An 8605-nucleotide genomic window follows, 5' to 3' on the forward strand; every position below is an offset into this window, starting at 1 on the left:
ATTCTAAATAATCCAATATCATTCAATAAAATTGAGGAAGTAATTTAAAAAATAGCCAACAAAGAAATCCTGGGCTCTGACAGATTTATTGCTAAATTCTACAAGATATTTAGAGAAGACCCGAGGCTGCTACTTCTCAAACTCTTTAATGAAATTGAAATAATAAGCAATACTACCAAACTCATTCCTGGAAGCAAGCCCTGCCCTGATTCAAAACCAGAGAAGGATCCAACCAAAACGGAGAACTACTGGCCAATCTCCCCAATGAACATAGATGCAAAAATCCTCAGTAAGATACTGGCAAACAAAATGCAGCAAATCATCAAAAAGATTGTACACCATGACCAAGTTGGATTCATCCCAGTGATGCAGAAATAGTTCAGCATACACAAATCAATAAAATGGTTCTGCACTTACAGAACCAAGGAAACAAACCATATGATTATCTCAATAGATGCAGAAAAAAGCATTTGACAAAGTCCAATGCCCATTCATGATAAAAACCCTACAAGAAATTTGAATAAATGGCCATTATCTCAATCTTATAAAAGCTATCTATGACAAATCAACAGCCAAAATCATACTAAATGGCAAAAAACCCTGAATGCTTTCACTCTAAAATTAGGAACAAGACAAGAATGCCCACTATCACCCCTCATATTCAATATAGTTCTGGAAACATTAGCCAGATCAATTAGACAAGAGAAAGAAATAAAAGGAATACGGACAGGAAAGGAAGAAGTTAAATTATCATTATTTGCTGATGATATGATACTCTACATAAAAGGCCCCAAAAACTCCACCAAAAGACTCCTATATTTAATAACCATATTCAGAAGCATAGCAGATTACAAACTCAACACTCAAAAATCAATAGCATTCCTGTACATGAATAACAAACTGTCTGAGAAAGAAATTAGGTAACACCTTTCTCAATAGCATCAAGAAAAATGAAATACTTAGGAATCATTCTAATGAAGAAAGAAAAAAATTTACATTCAAAACTATAGTACTCTGAAAAAAGAGATTGAAGATGATATCAGAAGATCAAAAGATAGCCCTTGTTCTTGTGTAGATAGAACCAATATATTGAAAATGGCCATACTTTCAAAACTGTTATGGAGTCCAATGATATATAGCTAAGGGGCACAGCACCTGCGTGGCAAGTGTGAGGTCCTGAGTTCGATCCCTGATTGAAAAACAAGAGCAGCCAGGGATTTAGCTCAGTGGTTCTGCCATCTGCCTTGCAAGTGCAAGGTCCCGAGTTCGATCTCCAGTGCAAAACAACAACAACAACAACAACAACAACAACAAACTCTTACAAAGATTTAATGCAATCCCAATCAAAATAACACTAGCATATCTCACTGAATTAGAGAAAATAATCCTAAAATTCATTTGGAACCAGAAGAGACCTCTATAGCAAAAGCAATTCTGGGCAACAAAGGCAAGGCAGAGGGCATCACAATCCCTGACTTGAATTATACTACAAACTACCTAATAAAAACAAAATAGTACTGGCAAAAAACAAAAACAAACAAACAAACAAACAGACCTGAGGAACAATGGAACAGAATAAAAGATGCAGAAACAGCTCCAGACACACTCAGGACCTTCTTTGCCAAAAGGGCCAAACACCTTCACCTGAAGAAAGATAGCCTCTTTAATAAACTGTGCTTGGAAAACTGGCTTTACACATGCAGAAGATTAAGACTAGATCGATATCTCTCACTATGCACTAAACTAAACTTGAAATGGATCGAAGATCTAAATATTAAAGCAGAAACAATTAATCTGTGGAAAGTAAAACAGGTAAAACTCTTGAAGACAGGTATAGGCAAAGACTTTATGAACAAAGTGGATTGCACAGGAATTATTACAAAGAATCAACAACTGGGCTCACACCATATTAAAAAGGTTTCACACAACAAAATAAACCATCAACAGAGTGAAGAAACAACCCACAGAATGGAAAAAATTTTTTACCAGCTATTCCTCATACAAAGGACTAATGTCTAGAATATATAAAGAATTCAAAAAAAATCAGAACCTCCAAAATTTAAAGACCTAATCCACAAATGGACATCGGAAATGAATAGATATCTGTCAGGTGAAGAAGTAGAAATGGCAACTAAATATATGAAAAAATGTCCGACATCACTGGTCATTTGAGAAATGCAAATTAAAACAACACTGAGATTCCATCTCACTACAGAAGGAATGGCTACCATCAAGAAATAGACCAATAACAAATGCTGGCAAGACTATGGAGATAAAGGAACCCTTCCCCACCAACAGTGAGGAATTGGTATAAGCAATATGGAAATCATTACGGAGATTCTTCAAAAAACTAAAACTAGACGTTCCATTTTACCCAGCTATTCCCCTTCCAGATATCTCCCTAAAAGTGTTAAAAGCATTATACCACAGTGATATATGGATAGTCATGTTTATAGAAGTACAGTTTGTAATAGCTAAATCTTGTAAAGAGCCCAGATACCTACCAATAGATGAATGGATAAAGAAAACGTGGGGGGTTTTGTATACAATGGAGTACTGCATTTCCATGAAAGATAAACTTAGGACATTTTTAGGTAAATGGATGCATCTTGAGAACATAATTTTAAGTGGAATAAATTGGAGACACGTTTAAATATTGCATTGTTTCTATTGTATGAGAAACGAAATAAGGTAAACAACGACTAAAATGGATGATAGACATTGGGAAGTAGGAAGAAAATGTCCAAATGAGAAGAGCAACAAGGGAGGGGATAGAGGCAAGGGAAGGGAGAGAATAGGGATTAAAAAGAATGGAAGAAAAACAATAGAAATAAAGTGTTATAATGGGAGAGGGGAAGAAGTATTGAAGGGAAGGGAGGGGAATGAGGGAAAAATGAATTAACATATTATTCCCTGTATGAATGTGATCATTATATGTTAAGAGCTTCAATAAAATTAATTTTTAAAAAAAGAAAAAAAGAAAATGGGAAGACTCAGCAGAACTGATAGTGTTAAAATGGTCACCTGAAAGCAATCTTCAGATTCAATGTGATCTCATCAAATATCAATAATATTCTTCACAGAACTAGAAATAAACAATCCTAACAGTCATATAGAAACACAAAAGACCTATAGTAGCCAAAGCAGTTCTAGCAAAAAGAGCAATGCGGAAGACATCACAATACTTGATATCAAATTATACTACAAATCCATAGTGACAAAAACAACACGGTTTTGGCACAGAGACAGACATGTAAACCAATGAAATAGAATAGAATATACAGAAACACACCCAAATATCTACAGCCATTTGATTCTTCTTCTTCTTCTTTTTTTTTTTTAACAGAGAGACTGAAAATATATGCTGGAGAAAAGACAGTCTTTAACAAATGAGGCTAGGAAAACTGGATATATATGCAGAAAATCGTACCTAGATCCTTATCTCTCCTCCTGTACTAAAATCAAATAAAATGAATTAAAGCCTGGAAACTTTAAAACTTCTAAAAAAAGCACAGGGGAAACACTTGAAACTATAGGCACAGGCAAAGTCTTTCTGTATAGGACTCCAGTAGCACAGGAAAAATCAACAAATGGGACTACAATAAAATTTTAAAAACCCTTTTGCAGAGCAAAGGAAACAATCAAAGTGAAGAGACAACCTACAAAATGAGAGAAAACCTTTGTTAGCTACTTTTCTTTTTTTTTTTTTTCCGGTACCAGGGATCAAACTCGGGAACTTGCGCTTGCAAGGCAGGCGGCAGAACCACTGAGCTAGATCCCCTGTCCAATGTTAGCTACTTTTCTTATAGAAGATTACTATCTAGAATATATAAAGAACGCACACACAAAAGAAAATAACAAAAAAATAGCCCAATCAATAAATGGGCAAATGAATTAAGCAGAGAATTCTGAAAAAAAAAAAAAAGGAGGACAAATGGCCAGTAAGTATGATAAAATTTTCAACATATTTAGCCATTAAGGAAATGCAAATCAAAACAACACTGAAATTCCTTCTCACCCCAGTCAGAATGTCTATCACTAAAAATAGAAAAAACAAGGGCCCGGATTTAGCTCAGTGGTGCTACTGCCTGCCTCGCAAGTGCAAGGTCCTGAGTTTGATCCCTGTACCAAAAAAAATAAAAATAAAAATAAAAAAGTGAAAGCTGGTGAGAATGAAGAAAAAAAAGAAAAGAATCCTCATACACTATTAGGAGAAATCAAAACTAGTGCAACCGCTATGGAAATAAGTATGAAGATTTTTCCAAAAAACTAGTAATAGGTATGCCATTCAATTCAGCTATACTAAGCATACTATAGAGCAGTGATGGTAAACATTTTAGAGATGAATGCCCAAACTGCAAGCCAAAATCTGCTTAATTATTGTAGAGTGCCAACACTGCAATTAAACCTGAAGTTCAGGTTTTAGTTTAGAAAAAACAACTCATACATTAACATCTTTTGTCTTAAAAGAAAAACAACACATGTGCTATAGCTTTGCCACCACTGCTATGGGAATACATGAATACCCCTGTTTATAACAGTGCAATTCACAATAGCTAAGCTATGAAAACAGCCTAGATGCCCACCAAAAGACGAGTGGATAAAGAAAATGTAGTACTACATATACACAATGGAATATTTAAGGAAGAGTGAAATCATGTCATTTGCAGGAAAATGAATGGAACTGGAGACTATCACGTTAAGTGAAATGAGTCCATCTAAGTTAAATGTCATATTTTCTCTTATATAAGCACTTCTAAATAAAAAACAATAGGGCCGGGGATTTAGCTCAGTGGTTTTGCCACCTGCTGCACAGGCTCAAGCGCAAGGACCCTAGTTCGATCCCCAGTACCAAAAATAAATAAATAAATAAATAAATAAATAAATAAATAAATAAAATAAAGAAACAACAGAAAAGTAAAAGATTTTTAAAGGTGGAGAAAGGGAGCTGGGGAGGGGGAAGAAAGGGAGGGGTAGTAATGGGAATAAAAAATATGTTGAAGAGACCCTGGGACGTCCCTGTTCATTGCAGCACTATTCAAAATATCTGAGAAATTACAGCAAACTAAGTTCTATCAACTGATAAATGGACAAAGGAAATATGATAATATACACAGTGGAATACTATTTAGACATAAAAAAGAATGAAATATGTCATTTGCAACAACATGGATGGAACTGGAGCTAATTATGTTAAGTGAAATAAATCAGGCACAGAAAGTCAATTACATTATCTTGCTGATTTGTGAATTCCAAAATTGTAAATTCTCAGAAATTTTGAGTAGAGTAGTAGTTACCAGAGGCTGGGCAGAGAAAATGGATGAAGAAAGTTTGATCAAGGGGTACTAAGTTATAGTTAGATGGCAGGAAGTAATTCTAGTTTGCTATTATGCAGTAGAGTGACCATCAATATTAATAACTTAGAGTACATTTCAAAAAACTAGAAGAGGTGGATGGTGGGAGGCAGGAAGGCGGTGGCAGCTAGTATTCGGGAGAGGCAGACAGTTACTTTGAAGCATATGTTTAATTTCAATGTACCTCATGTTAAAAACAGCACGGGAGAACTGGTATAGAAGATTTGGTCAAGATGTAATCTCTCCTCTGCTATCTGTGAAGGAACTGAGCGATATGGGAATCACTCTGTATCTGCTTTTGCACTCTGATCAAGACCCTATTCCAGATGTTCCTGCAGTGTACTTTGTAATGGCAACTGAAGAAAATGTTGATCAAATGTGCCAGGATCTTTGTAATCAGCTGTATGAATCATATTATTTAAATTTTATTTCTGCTATTTTAAGAAGTAAATTGGAAGATATTGCAAATGCAGCATTAGCAGCTAGTGCAGTAACAAAGGTTTTTGATCAGTATCTCAATTTTATTGCTTTGGAGGATGATATGTTTGCATTATGTAACCAAAATAAGAACCTCGTTTTATATTGTGCCATTAATAGACCAGATATCACAGACCCAGAAATGGAAACAGTTATGGACACTATTGTTGACAGCCTCTTCTGCTTTTCCATTACACTGGGTGCTGTTCCTATCATCAGATGTTCAAGAGGAACTGCAGCAGAAATGGTGGCAGTGAAACTGATAAGAAACTTCGGGAAAACCTAAGAGATACAAGAAATAGTCTTTTTACAGGTGATACACTGGGAGCCGGCCACTTCAGCTTCCAAAAGCCTTTACTAGTCCTCGTTGACAGAAACATAGATTTGGCAACTCCTTTACACCATACTTGGACATATCAAGCATTGCTGCATGATGTACTGGATTTCCACTTAAACAGAGTAAATTTGGAAGAATCTTTTGGAGTGGAAAACTCTCCAGCTGGTGCTAGACCAAAGAGAAAAAACAAGAAGTCTTATGATTTAACTCCAGTTGATAAATTTTGGCAGAAACATGAAGGAAGTCCATTCCCAGAAGTTGCAGAATCAGTGCAGGAAGAATTGGAATATTATAGAGCACAAGAAGATGAGATCAAACGACTTAAAAGCATTATGGAGCTGGAAGGGGAAGATGAAGGAGCCATAAGTATTCTTTCTGACAATACTGCTAAGTTAACATCAGCTGTGAGTTCTTTGCCAGAACTTCTTGAAAAAAACAGACTTATTGATCTCCATACAAATTTGTCACTGCCGTTTTAGAACATATAAAGGCAAGGAAGCTGGATGTATATTTTGAATATGAAGAAAAGATAATGAGCAAAACTACTCTGGATAAGTCTCTTCTAGATATAGTATCAGATCCTGATGCAGGAACTCTGGAAGATAAAATGAGGCTGTTTCTTATCTAAGCACACATCATAAGCACACAGCAAGCACCTTCTGAGGCTGATTTGGAGCAATATAAAAAAGCTTTAACAGATGCAGGATGTAAGCTTAACCCTTTACATATATCAAACAATAGAAGGCTTTTGCCAAGATGGCCTCAGTTCCTACCAGCTAAGGTAACACCACCATTAAACCAATGGGTCTCTTATTATGAGTCATGAATACAGAATTACAGTTTGTGATGGAAGGAGTGAAGAACCTCGTGTTGGAACAGCAAAATTTTCCTGTTACTCATATTTTAGACAATCTCATGGAGATGAAGTCATACCCTGAAACTGATGACTATTGATATTTTGATCCCAAAATGCTGCGGGACAATGACAGCTCAGTTCCTAGAAACAAAAATCCATTCCAAGAGGCAATTGTTTTTGTGGTGGGAGGAGGGAACTACATTGAATATCAAAATCTTGTTGACTACATAAAGGGGAAGCAAGGCAAACACATTTTGTATGGCTGCAGTAAGCTTTTCAATGCTATGCAATTCATAAGACAGTGATCACAACTTGGACAGAAATAACACAGAAGAACCTAAATATGAGAATCTACTTGGAACTTGGATAAATGTAAAAAGTCAAAACAGCTAGATACTTCCCTCTCCATAACAATGTTCTAATAGTGAAACTCAGATTTATTAATTTTTAAGGAAATTCTATGCTTAATATAATGTATACTCATCAAAAGAATAAACCATTTCAGAAATTGTAAAAAGCTAGAAGAAAGGAAAGATTTCAAAGATTTTTGAAAGATTTTGAAAGATTTTACTATAAAGAAAGGATAAACATTAAAGAAGATAGATATGCTTAACCAGAGTTAAACATTACACAATATTCACATATATCAAAATGTCATGTAACCCCATTTTATGTATAATTTTTATGTTTTTATGTACTAGTTAAAAATAAATTTAATAAAGAAAATAATAGCTATATGAAGACGTTGCCTCCCCACCCTATCTCAAATTATGAATGTTCTTTACAGGTTCTTTAAGGACATAGGTATGGAGGGAACTGAGTGGGTTGTGGTATAGGGAGTGGAGGCAGATTCAGAAGATACTACTAAATGTGTGGCTATTTGTTGAGATTCGAGATTTTACAATTTTTATAATAGAGAATATTTGTATTTCCTTCCCAAATCATCATTAATGAGAAGTAATTTCACTCTCAAACTTCATGTAGCATTGAAAACTTAACTGATGTTTAATTGGATTACTACCACCAGCATTCTTTATTCATTTGATCTTTCTTAAAATGGATGCATTTTAATCTCCTTAGCTTTAACATTTCACTTTTAGAGTCAATGGTACTTGTGAAAGACAAAAGACTGGGCTAGAATTTCAAAGCTTAATTCTACAGCCATGGGGATATTTATCAAGAGAAAATAAGAACAGCCAGAGGCCTGCTCAGATACCATCGATAAATGCACTCAGATCCCAGTGAGAAGGCCCCATGGACTAGAGCAGTGCAGGCACCGAGGTCCCAGCCAGGGCCACACCCAGACACAAGCGGCATGGACCCAGGCCCCAGGAAAAGGCCCACCTAGAAAACAGCTGCACAAGCATGCAGGCAACAACCAGAGACCTGCCCAGATACCATCTGTAAGCATGTGTACATCCCAGTGAAGAGCCCCCATGGACCAGAGCAGTGCAGGTGTGTGCAGGTCCCAGCCAGGGCCCCACCCAGACAACAGCTAAGCAGGTGGGCAGGCCCCAGCCAAAGGCTAGCCAGAATGCCATCCTAAGTGTATGCAGGCCACAGCCAGAACCCTGCCTGGAC

The 8605-nt window shown here is 36.1% G+C and overlaps 1 pseudogene; it reads left to right on the plus strand.

The window, feature by feature from the left end:
- The first annotated feature begins 5453 nt into the window (after window positions 1-5453).
- LOC101722064 (sec1 family domain-containing protein 1 pseudogene) lies at window positions 5454-7516 on the plus strand (annotated as a pseudogene).
- Window positions 7517-8605: the final 1089 nt, after the last annotated feature.

This window comes from Heterocephalus glaber, unplaced genomic scaffold, assembly GCF_053883595.1.
Source record: "Heterocephalus glaber isolate CG9 unplaced genomic scaffold, H.glaber_assembly_v1.0 deba00001442, whole genome shotgun sequence".
Taxonomy (NCBI): domain Eukaryota; kingdom Metazoa; phylum Chordata; class Mammalia; order Rodentia; family Bathyergidae; genus Heterocephalus; species Heterocephalus glaber.